This window comes from Pollicipes pollicipes, unplaced genomic scaffold (assembly GCF_011947565.3).
Source record: "Pollicipes pollicipes isolate AB1234 unplaced genomic scaffold, Ppol_2.1 Scaffold_3447;HRSCAF=4054_pilon_pilon_pilon, whole genome shotgun sequence".
Lineage (NCBI taxonomy): Eukaryota > Metazoa > Arthropoda > Thecostraca > Pollicipedomorpha > Pollicipedidae > Pollicipes > Pollicipes pollicipes.
In genome coordinates, this window is record NW_023596297.1 from 6,154,863 (window position 1) to 6,167,819 (window position 12,957).

Consider the following 12,957-nt stretch of genomic DNA (forward strand, 5'->3'; position numbering starts at 1 on the left):
CCGGGCCGGATTTGAACCAGCGACCTATGGATGCCTATGCTTTCCCTCTACAGTCCACCGCTCTACCAACTGAGCTACCAGAGGATAGAAGAGTCCGTTGCAGATAGCTGAACGGCCCCGCCCAATCGGGGCGCCCCCACCCCCTCCCCTCCACACTTCTTCCTTGTCCGCAGTCAGCGGCCGTCGCTCGAAGTGTCAACAATTGCAGACGAAATTGTCCGACCAAGAACTGTGATCATTCGAAAGCTCCACAACGTCTCAACAAGAAAGTATTATGCCGCCGAAATACACATTTGCAGACTGACACGAGGCAGAGCACAACACCATTATCGGCTGCTGTCACATCCAGCGCCCCAGTTACACTACTGCATGTGTTGCACATGTAATGGCTAATCCACGGAAACCAGCACCCATACGACGTTCGTCTCTTGTGTGGAGGCCGGACGAAAATTCAATCGGTTTGCGGCTACCCTTTGATTCGAATAGACAAGGCCGATATATGGTCGAACGACGTCCCATCGTCAGTCGAGATGGCCAGCAAGCATGCACCATACAATGGATCTCTTAATGTATGTTCTCTCCCAACCGAACTAGGAAACGGCAGACACGAAGTGTCACTTGGACACTCACCCTGAATTTTCATTACGAGACATTCGTTAAACTAGGCAGCATCATCGTCTTGCCAATGCTATGACCGCCAATAACTGACATAACCAGCATGCAACAGTTCGTGAAAGAATGCGCCACATGTCTCCGCGGCTGGTCCCCAGAATGTTCACCGGTACAGTATAGCACACCCGAGAACTTCACTGGGGAGACTGCATCTCGCCACAGCACAGCAACCACCATTAAGCGGCGGCTAATACTACCGCTCACATATGCCTTCCACCCGTGTGTTCGCTCGCGGGCCGTTTGCAATGTTTTGTGTGGTCTCACATGGCATCGGAGATGTATGATATACGTGCATATTAGAGACCCAATCTTTCAGTCCTCTAGCCCGCAAATTTCTGGCCCGCAAGAACCCGCGGGTTTTTGGCTGGGTCATGGGCCAGACTTGGCGGGCTTTTGCGGGTCAAAAGTGTTTGCAGGCAAAGGAATGTATTTGTTGTCATTCCTTCGGTTTTAAAAGCACCCAAAACCAGCGTGCGCTGCCAAACACAGAAAGATCATGAAACAATTCTTTATTTTTTTGCAGCAAGAGTACCAGTGACAGAAACCCATGGCAGATATAACACACCAGTAAAAGAGGCTGCATATATTGTACAGTTTAAGGAAACATTTCACTACAACAAATCAAGAACACTCAAATTTTCAAAACTATGGCCTGACTTCATCGAGCAGCAGCAAGGTGGCTCCTTAAATTAAATACAGCTATACATTGCTCTTGGCTGTTGTTGTGAGGGTGTGGTACACTCAGCCTCCATTGAGTTACACCAACACCATACCTCACATATCACAATCAGCATCCATAATTTTCGAAATGCGGGGGTAACTGTGAGTCTTTCATTGTCCTAGCTTCACTTACTTGTCAATACAGCCAGCACCTACTGGCGTATCAAGCGCGCAACAATCGTCGAAACTAAAAAAAAATGGTAGCATAACTTGTTCCTCTACGTCTGTGGAAGGTGCACTCCGTGACCTCGACTACCGAGGACTTCCGCAGCGCGGTTTTCCGTTACTGCGATTGTTACTATTTCTCAACATTTTTTTTTCACAACGGGTTTCGTTCAGTCTGATTTGTCCATTTTTTCCAATATTGTATCTGCATGCAGTTTTGCGGGTAAAAAATCACCTCAACATGTGACGTTCAAGAGGCATTCCATAAGTATCGAAAGTTACTGTCTGCAGGCTTTCTATACTGTAAAAAGCATTCCTGGAAATTATCTTTAAAAACTGTGATTGTCTTCATAGAAGTTTGTCTGCCCATTGCATCCATATAATACGGTTTTATGCCAGAGCTAAATGTGCATGATGCCACTGGAGGGGCAAATATTCGCCGACAAAATGTTCTTGCCATCCTTTCTTCCACGTGCCTGTCAGGCAGCGTAAGACAAACTACACGGCGATGGTTCTGGGCAAAAACATGGATGGTAGTAAGAGAGAAAAGTGGATCATTTCAAAGCTACCATGCGGCTTTTATGTGGTATGGTTGCACGATGAATCCAGTTAAGGCCAGTAAACAACACTTAAGAGGCTGACTCGTTTCTCCAATGAGAGATTTCACATTCGTGGCAACTGTGACGCAGTCGAACAATAACTGAGCTCATGTGGCATGTGGCATGTATATTGTGATAAATGACACTTTCCATGCCTTGAAGCACCTAGCATTTTTTACTCTTTAGTGCACAGCTATCAGTTGACTCATGCGTTTTTGGAAGAAATAGCCTATGGTCTATTGAGATGAAGTAGAAGGCTGAAATCTTAAGGTGAAATGATAAAATCCATGTTGCGATTAATTACTTCTAGCGGGCTGATGGCGAATTAGCATTGTAGCAGAGTGGGCTTTTGCGGGCTGGATCACAAGCTAGGCAGCACAAGCTAGATTGCGGCCTGATATTTTGGAGCAAGACGCGTCTTAAGTACAGCTGTTTACTAGCGGTGAGCTTCCTCGTCAACTTCCTTGTGAAAACCGGTCGATATGCTATTGTCGGTATCACTAAGCATTCATCACGTTCATTTGCTTCGGGCCATGCCAACATGACGCTTCGCTCACGAGCTTCGACTGCCAATTGGTGCCCAATGGGCGGTCCGCGTGATGCGCTGCCAGCAACCGAATCGGGGTAGCCTGGGCGTCTAAGAGTCAAGCGGAAATCCCCTATCGAACCGCTTGGGCCTCGTTCTGGCATTAATTGTCACATGTCAGCCTCTGGTAGCTCAGTTGGTAGAGCGGTGGACTGTAGTGGAAAAGCACAGGCATCCATAGGTCGCTGGTTCAAATCCGGCCCGGAGGACGTTTTCAAATGACGCGGCGTTTGCCGCTACTGACACAAGTGCTCATTTTCATGAGCACCTGTGCGAGTGCAACGTCATGAGTCAAATCAGTCATGAGCACCAGACGCACAAGGGTTAACGCGTCTGCGTTAACCATTGCGCGTCCGGGAAACCAGAGGTACAGGGTTCGATTCCCCGCGGTGCCCACTCTTCCTGCCAGGGTGAGAGGCACGCGACGCCATATAGCCTCAGCAGCTGAGTGCGTCGTAAAGCCACAATGACACACACATGCCATTCGGGCGTCCTAAATCCCGAATCCTGAAACATGTGCTGGCGCGTCCAGAGACGGCCTTCCGCAAACTTTCCATGTCATGGAAGACGGCAGCGCGCCAGGAAGCGGATGGTAGAGGGAAGCGCTCCGAAGAAGGCAGCCTAAGCAGACAAGATGCTTGCAAAACCCTTTTTGACGCACCGCTTTGGTGAAAAGGTGAGATGCTGTGCACCCAATGTCCTTCCTCACGCGTGTGGTTGGTATCAAAATAGAACTTGGCGCACCTTGGAAAGCACCACCATTCAGGATTGCATGTTGGCCCACCTGGCAGAAACTCCGATGCGCGGTATGTGACTGGAGTCCAGAGTGAGGAGATCCACAAGTTAAAACGTCCTCCGGGCCGGATTTGAACCAGCGACCTATGGATGCCTGTTTGCTTCCTCTACAGTCCACCGCTCTACCAACTGAGCTACCAGAGGATGGAGTTCGTTGCAGATAACCGTCCGGCCCCGCCCAGTGAGGGGGGGGGGAGACGGACCTCTTTCACACCACTGCACTGTCCGCAGTCACCGGCCGACGCAACCGCCAACAACAACCGCGGCCGAAACTACCGGATACAAAACTTTGACTATCACAAAGGTCTACAATTTTCCATAAAGCAGAATGAAGTTGCTGAAATGCACATATTCAGGCCTACATCAAGCCCACGATGACAGCATTATCCACCGTCATCACACCAAGCGAGCAATTAACCCCCGGTACGTCTTGCACATGCGATAGCCCACACATGGAAACAGGAACACATACTGTGATCGTCTCTTGCGTGCGGGTCGGAAGAAAAATGACTCGATACGCGGCCCACCTTTGACTACCAATAGACGAGTTCGATTTACCGTCGAGCCGCGTCCCGTTGTCAGTCGGGCTAGCCAAGAAGCATTAATGCCACTACTGATCTTCAGATGCCTATGCCCCCTGTCTACAGCATCCTGCTCTAGAAACTGGCCTACAGAACGGCTGACGAGGAATATCACATCGACCCTAACCTGAATTTTCAACACTAAGGCATACATGGACTACGCTGAATCATCGCCTTGCCAATGCTACGACTGCCAATAACTGATGCCACCAGCATGTGGTAGCTCGTGGAAGGACACGCCACATGTCTCTGCAACTGGTAACAGACATGTTCAACGACTCAGTATAGTACAACCGAGAACTTCACAGGGGGAGACTGCATCTCGGCACAGCAGAGCAACCGCCCCTAAACGGCGGCTAATACTCCTGCTCACATATGCCTTTCGGCGATGTGTGCGCTCGCGGGCTGTTCGCAATGCTTGGTGAGGTCTCAGATGGGATCGGAGATGCATGGTTCAGGTACATATGTTTATAGCTCCTGTGTTGATTTCCTTGTCAAGACCAGTCGATATTCGTTCAGCTATTCTTGCTACCAAAGCACATTAATCACGGACATTTACTTCGGGCTACCTGACAAAAGCTTTGATGGCCAGCATGTAGCTCACGTCCAGGGTATGGACAAGATTGCCGTCCGGGCCGGATTTGAACCAGCGACCTATGGATGCCTGTGCTTTCCCTCTACAGTCCACCGCTCTACCAACTGAGCTACCAGAGGCTGATACCGCCCACAAGTGTCAGAACGCGGCCCGAGCCGTGGCCTCACTAGCATCGCTGTTTCACTTTCACACGCCGAGGCCACTCCCACTCAATCGCAGTCCGCCTCATGGGTCTGACCCGTGAAAATCACTGAATAAGTATACCATAAAAGTCAAACCAACATTAAAAATGTCGGTGGTGTCACTTCTGAAAGCCAAGCGAAATAGTAAAAATGTGTAGCAAAGCCCCCTCTCCCCATCTCTCGGATTTCCACGTGACGTCCAATTGTGACACGGTAGCTACGCCCTCGTTTTCACATTGATTGAACAGCTTCAGCCTCTAGTAGCTTAGGTGGCGGAGCGGTTGACCGTAGAGGGAAGGCACAGGCATCCATCGCTGCCTGTGCCTTCGCTGGTTCAAATCCAGCCAGGACGATGTTTTGACTGATGCAGTGTTTACCATTTAGAATGATCCCCTTTTTCGACATTGTTTGTCTGTCCTTAATCTTACTACGGCTATTTTATGGCGTTCGTCGAGGTGCCCCGACCCCACCTGCCGCGAACGTTCCATCCTTCGCAAGCCGGCGGCGCGCTTGCAAGGGGGTGGCAGAGAGAAAGAAACAACATGGAGCTGACGGTACAGAAATGATACGTGCGAAATCCTCGCTGACACACTTCATTGGTACGCGCTGCTGAGCTGTTCCCGTCTCATGCTGTTCCCAAATCACACGCTTGTCTCCAAAACATAAGTCAGTGCATCTTGGTAAGCAACAACACGTCACCAGGAATACTAACCACACCCGACACTCCAGGTAAGCGGACTGCCTGGCGTCAAGGAAAAGAGAAACACAAGATAACATGTCCTCCGGGCCGGATTTGAACCAGCGACCTATGGATGCCTATGCTTTCCCTCTACAGTCCACCGCTCTACCAACTGAGCTACCAGAGGATAAAAGCTCACGTTGCAGACAGCTGAACGGCCCCGCCCAATCGGGGCGCCCCCACCCCTCCCCTCCACACTTCTTCCTTGCCCGCAGTCAGCGGCCGTCCATCGAAGAGTCAACAACTGCTGGCGAAATTGTCCGACCAAGAACCGTGATCATTCGAAAGCTCCACAACGTCTCAACAAGAAAGTATTATGCCGCTGACATGCATATTTGCAGACTACACGAAGCAGAGCATAACACCATTGTCGGCTGTTGTCAAATGCAGCGCCCTCTTAGCTACTGCACGTCTGGCACATGTAACACCTGAGCCACGGAAACCAGCACCCATACGATGTTCGTCTCTTGTGTGGAGGCCGGACGAAAAATCAATCGATGTGCGGCCACCCTTTGATTTGAATAGACAAGACCGATATATGGCCGAACGACGTCTCATCGTCAGTCGAGATGGCTAGTAAGCAGGAACCATACAATGGATCTCTCAATGTGTGTTCCCTCCGAACCGGACACGCGGCAGACAAGTGTCACTTGGACACTAACCCTGAATTTTCAGTGCGAGACATTCGTTAAACTAGGCTGCATCATCGTCTTGCCAACACTATGACTGCCAATAACTGACATAACCAGCATGCAACAGTTCATGAAAGAATGCGCCACATGTCTCCGCAACTGGCCCGCAGAATGTTCGCCGGTGCAGTATCGCACCACCGAGAACTTCACTGGGGAGACTGCATCTCCGCACAGCACAGCAACCACCCTTAAACCGCGGCTAATACTACTGCTCACATATACCTTTCACCCATGCGTTCGCTCGCGCGCTGTTTGCAATGTTTAGTGTGGTCTCACATGGCATCGGAGATGTATGATATACGTCCATATTAGGGACCCAACCTTTCAGCCCTCTAGCCCGCAAATTCCTGGCCCGCAAGAACCCGCGGGTTTTTGGCTGGGCCATGGGCCAGACTTGGCGGGCTTTTGCGGGTCAAAAATGTTTGCAGGCAAGGGAATGTCTTTGTTGCTATTCCTTTGGTTTTAAAATCACCCAAACCCGGCGTGCGCTGCCAAACACAGACAAATCGAAACAATTCATTTTTTTGCAGCAAGAGTACCTGTGACAGAAGACCTATGGCAGATGTAACACACCAGTAAAAGAGGTTGGCCTCGTTCTGGCATTAATTGCCGCATGTCAGCCTCTGGTAGCTCAGTTGGTAGAGCGGTGGACTGTAGAGGGAAAGCACAGGCATCCATAGGTCGCTGGTTCAAATCCGCCCGGAGGACGTTTTCCAATCTTATCCTTGCCCTGGACGCGAGCTACAAGCTGCCCATCAAAGCTTTTATCAGGCAGCCCGAAGTAAATGTCCGTGATTAATGCGTTTTGGTAGCAAGAATAACTGAACGAACATCGACTGGTCTTGACAAGGAAATTAACGGAGGAGCTACAAACATATGTACTTTAATCATGCACCTATCATCCCATGCGAGACCACACCAAACATTGCCACACCCAGACCACAGAGACCACACCCGCGAGCGCACCCATCGCCGAAAGGCATACGTGAGGAGGAATACGTTAGCCGCCGTTTTAGGGCGGATACTCTGATGTGCCGAGTTGCAGTCTCCCCCAGTGAAGTTTTCGCTTGTACTTTACTGAGTTGTTGAACATGTCTGTTACTGGTTGCGGGACATGTGGCGTGTCCTTACACGAGCTACCACATGCTGGTGGCATCAGTTAGTGGCAGTCGCAGCATTGGCAAGGCGGTGATTCAGCCTAGTCTATGCGTGCCTTAGTGTTGAAGATTCAGGTTAGTGTCGATGTGATGTTCTTCGTCAGCCGTTTCGTAGCCCAGTTTCTAGGGCAGGATGCTGTAGACAGGGAGCATAGGCACCTGAAGATCGGTAGTGGCATTACTGCTTCCTGGCTAGCCCGACTGACAACGGGACGCGGCGGCAAATCGAACTTGTCTGTTGGTAATCAAAGGTAGGCCGCGTATCGAGTCATTTTTCTTTCTTCCCGCATGCAGCATGTGTCATGTCCAGGCTATTGCCTGTGCAGGACGTACCGGAGGTTAATTACGCGCCTGATGTGACAATGGTGGATAAAGGCGTCATGCTGGGCTTTATCTAGGCTTGAAAATGTGAATTTCGGCAGCATAATCCTGTTTTATTGAAAACTGTAGACCTTTGTGATAGTCTTGTGAAAACTTTTTTATTAGGTAATTTTAGTCGCGGTTGTTGTTGACGGTTGCGTCGGCCGGTAGCTGTGGGCAGTGAAGTGGTGTGAAGGAGGTCCGTCCCCCCCCCCCCCCACCGCCCCACTGGGCGGGGCCGGGCGGTTAACTGCAACGGACCCTCTGGTAGCTCAGTTGGTAGAGCGGTGGACTGTAGAGGAAACAGGCATCCATAGGCCGCTGGTTCAAATCCGGCCCGGAGGACGTTTTGAACAGACTAAGCGTCCACTGTTTGGACACAGATACTCATTTCAATGTCATTCGTGCGCTGTGAGCCCTGGACAAAGTTGTCATCAGACCAATAACCAGCGTTGGGGCGGACCAAGCCCGCCTCTCGCGAACTTCCCGTGTTTCGGAAGCCGAGGGGGCGCCCAAGAAGTGGGCGATACAGCAAATGAGCCCGGAGGAGCTAGCCTGAACAGAAACGATAATTGCAAAGCCCCTTTTGAAGCACCACATTGGTGAGCGCTGATAAGACGATGCGCACTCAATGCTGCTCCTCATCCCTGAGGTGGTTTCAAAACTGACTTCGGTACGCCTTGAAAGGCAGCATTAAGCAGGAGCACATGTTGACCGCCCCTGGTAGAAACCTCGACGTGCGGCATGTGACTCACGTCCAGGGCAAGAACAAAAATGTGAAACGTCCTCCAGGCCGGATTTGAACCAGCGACCTATGGATGCCTGTGCTTTCCCTCTACAGTCCACCGCTCTACCATCTGAGCTACCGGAGGCTGACATGGGCAACCCGATGTCAGAACGAGGTCCGAACAGTGGCCTCACTAGATGCAGGGTTTCACTTCCAGACGTCGAGCCCACTCCCACTTGATGGCAGACACTGTTCCATGAGTGCCACCCGTTGGTCACCAGTCGGGAGCCGGAGATCGTTGAAGTTAGTGTCCGGATGACCCGAAACAAATGGCTGAAATGGGTAACCCAAAATAGTAAACCCCAGCGGAACGGAACCGGTAGTGCCAGTTATAAACGTCAAGCGAGAGGCTGAAAGGTACTGAGAAACGTCCCCCACATCGATTTCCTTCGGGCTACCCGGACTTGTGCTACCCCCTTGAGCCCCTGGCTTCCCACTACTGACCAATGGGTAGAACCCATGCGGTGGTGTCTGTCATCGAGTGGGGGTGGCCTCGGCGCGTACAAGGGCACCGGAAACTGCTACTGAGGGTGTCCGGGCCTCGTTCTGACAATGAGTGGCCCACGTCAGCCTCCGGTAGCTCAGTAAGTGGAGTGTGGACTGTAGAGGAAAGGCACAAGCATCCATAGGTCTCTGGTTCAAATCCGGGAAAGAGGATGTTTTGTACTGATGCGGCGTGCTTCGTTTCGAATGATCTCCTTTATTCGATATTGTTTGTCTTTACTCTTAGCTAAGGCTATTTTACGGCGCTTGTACAGGCGACCCGAGCCGACCTGCTGCCAACGTCCCATCCTTCGTAAGCCGGCGGCGCGTCTATAAGGGGATGCTAAAGGGAAAGAACCAACATGGGGGTGACAGAACAGACATAGTACGTGCAAAATCCTTGCTGAACCACGTGATTGGTAAGTGATGCTGAGACGCTGCAGCCCCACGCTATTCCCAAATCGTATGAAAACATAATTCAGTGCATCTTGGTAAGCAACACCACGTCGCCGCGAATACTAACTACATCTGATCCCCACGTGCGGAGATTGGCTAGCATCCAGGGGAAGGAGACATACAAGGGAAACCCTCGCCTGGAGAGTCAGGCGTGGTAGGCATGTGCGATGCCACAGTAGTCCTGACTCTCCTAGGTACGTCGAATCTTTGTGTTAGAAAGGATGGTGTGTGGAGAGCAACGCATCGACGCGACGTCTCCTTCTCCCACTATTGCAGTACTTCAAGAAAGAGATTATGAGGATCTCGTCTTTATTTTTTTTTCCGTTGCAACCCCTGCACTATTCCTCTCTTGGCGCGCCGCCGACTTCCGAATCGCAGGGAGTCCGTGAGAGGTTCCGTTGGGCCATCCCAGCATAGGTTATTGGGCTGTTACCGCTGTGGCTCAGATTTACGGCGCAAGGATGACAAAATGGAACACACTGTCAGCAATATCAAACGCCGCGTCAGTTCAAAACGTCCTCCGGGCCGGATTTGAACCAGCGACCTATGGATACCCGTGTGTTTCCTCTACAGTCCACCGCTCTACCAACTGAGCTACCAGAGGGTAAAAGCGTCCGTTACAGACAGCTGGCCGGCCCCACCTAATCCGGGCGTCTTACCCCCGCCCCCCACCCCATCCCCTCCACACTACCTCCTTGTTCGCAGTCAGCGCCCGTCACCCGACCAGTCAACAAGTGCAGACGACATTCCAGGCTAAGAATCGTGATCATTCAAAGGCTCCACCACGCCTCCAAAAAAAGGAATATGCCGCCGAAATGCACATTTTCAGACACAAACGAAGCACAGAATAACACTTATCGGTTGTTGTCACACCCGGTGCGTAGTCAAGCCACTGCACGTGTTGTCCATGCAACAGGCAGGACATGGAAACCAGCGCCCATACGACGTTCGTCTCTTGTGTGGGCGTCGGAAGGAAAATGGCTCGATATACGGCCAACCTTTGAATACGAACAGACAAAGTGGATTTACTGTCCTGCTGCGTCCAGTCGTCAGTCGAGATGGCCAGTAAGCATGAACCATACAACTGGTCTTCAAATGTATGCTCTCTCCGAACTGGACTACGACACGGCCAACAAGGAGTCACCTGGCCACTAACCCTTAACTTTCAGCACAAGGCATTCGCTAAACTAGGCTAAATGACCGCCTTGTCGATGCTATGACCGGCAATAATTGAGACCACCAGCATGTGGTAGCCAGTGGAAGAACGCGCCACATGTCTCCGCAGCTGGTGCCATGAATGTTCACCAGTGGAGTAACGCACCACCGAAAACTTCATTGGGGAGACTGCATCTCAGCACAGCAGAGCAACCGCCTTTAAACAGCGGCTCATACTGCTGCTCACATATGCCTTTCAGCCATATGTGCGCCAGTTGGTGCAGCGGTGGACTGTAGAGGAAAAGCATAGGCATCCGTAGGCCGCTGGTTCAAATCCGGCCCGGAGGACTTTTAGAACTCACGCGGCGTTTGCCGTTTCTGACTCAAGTGCTCACTTTAACGTCACTTGTGCGCCGTTAATCCTGACCGCAGCCGTCACCCGCCAATGGCCTGTGTTTGGGCGTCCTGAGACGGCCTGTCGCAACCTTTCCGTGTAACGAAAGACAGCGGCGTGCCAAGACGTAGCTGGTGGAGGGAGGCAGTCTGAAGAAGGCGGCCTGAATAGACATGGCGCTGCAGAAAAACTTTTTGAAGCACCGCTTCGGTGAGTGGCTGAGACGTTGCGCACCCGACGTCGTTCCCCATCCGTGTGGTTAGTTTCAAAACAGATTTCAATGCACGATGGGAAGCAGCATTTTGCAGGATTGCATGTTGACCGCCCATGGCAAAACCTCTGATGCGCGGTATGTGACCCGAGTCTAGAGTAAGGAGACCGACCAGGTAAAACGTCCTCCGGGCCGGATTTGAACCAGCGACCTATGGATGCCTGTGTGTTTCCTCTACAGTCCACCGCTCTACCAGCTGAGCTACCAGAGGGCGGAATTGTCCGTTGCCGACAGTCGCGCGGCCCCGCCCATGGGGAGCCCTTCACACCACTTCACTGTCCGCAGTCAGCGGCCGACGCAACCGCCAACAAACGCAGCCAAAATTACCGCACAAAAAAATTGATTATCAAGGGCTTAACCTCTCCATCCCGGGATTATACCGCCGAAATACACAATTTCGGGCAACGACAAAGCACAGGATGACACCATTAGCCACTGCTGTCAGCCGGCGCGCAATTAACCCACTGCACGTTGTGTACATGTAGCAGCCACGACATGGAAACCAGCAATCATACTGTTTGTTTGTCACACGTGTGTGGGTCGGAAGAATAATGACTCGATACGCGGCCCACCACTGACTACCAATAGACGAGTTCGATGTATCGTCAACCGCGTCCCGTCGTCAGTCAGGATAGACAGCCGCATTAATGCCAGTTCCGATTTTCAGATGCCTATGCTCTCTGTCCACAGTATCCTGCTCTAGCAACTGGGCTACCAAATAGATGGCAATCACATCGACAATAGCCCGAGCTTTAAACACCTACAAATCGATGGGCCAGGCTGCATGACCGCCTTGTCGATGCTATGGCTGGCAACAATTGACACCGCCAGCATATGGCAGCTCGTGAAAGAAAGCGCCACATGTCTCCGCAGTTGGTACCACGAATGCTCACCGGTGCAGCCGAGCACACCACGAAAACTTCACTGCGGAGACTGCATCTCGGCACAGCAAGCCAACCGCCCTTAAACGGCGGCTAACACTCCTTATATATATGCCTTTCAGGCATGTGCACCCTCGCGGGCTGTTCGCAGTGTCTGGTGTGGCCTCACATGGGATGGGAGATGTAAGGTACAGGTGCATATGTTCAACACCCCCTCGTTAATTTCCAAGTCGAAACCCGTCGATATATGCGTCCAGCTATTGCCGCTAGCGAAGTGTATCTATTCCTACCATTTACATCGAGCTACCCGGATACGGCAATAGAGACGAGAACGACAGCAAAAAAATATGCTCGCCGTAGTGCTAACATCTTGTCTGAATTACTCACTAAAACTCTTGACATCCCTTGATCTCATACAGTTTTGAAATACGCAATATATCTATAAGTTATATACGGAAGTGCTTTTGGCTGCGCACAACGCCGTTACACCCTAGATACAGCTTAGGCTTCGACCACGTGATTCGGAGCTGAGGGTCGTTTGGTTTTCACTTCGCGTTTACACAACACGAATTCCCTGACTTCGGTTCAGACTTCGCCCGTACATGTTTCGAAGCCCCGTCTTGGGATTCGGGTTCGTGTCTTCGCCAGAGCGACACCATACATTTACGTCAACATCAAGCAGAAAAG

General features: G+C 51.3%; 1 non-coding gene across 1 annotated transcript; it reads left to right on the plus strand.

The window, feature by feature from the left end:
• The first annotated feature begins 8,104 nt into the window (after positions 1-8,104).
• TRNAY-GUA (transfer RNA tyrosine (anticodon GUA)) lies at positions 8,105-8,188 on the plus strand. Its single transcript is given in 2 exon segments — positions 8,105-8,141; positions 8,153-8,188. It is a non-coding gene; the product is annotated as a tRNA-Tyr (tRNA).
• Positions 8,189-12,957: the final 4,769 nt, after the last annotated feature.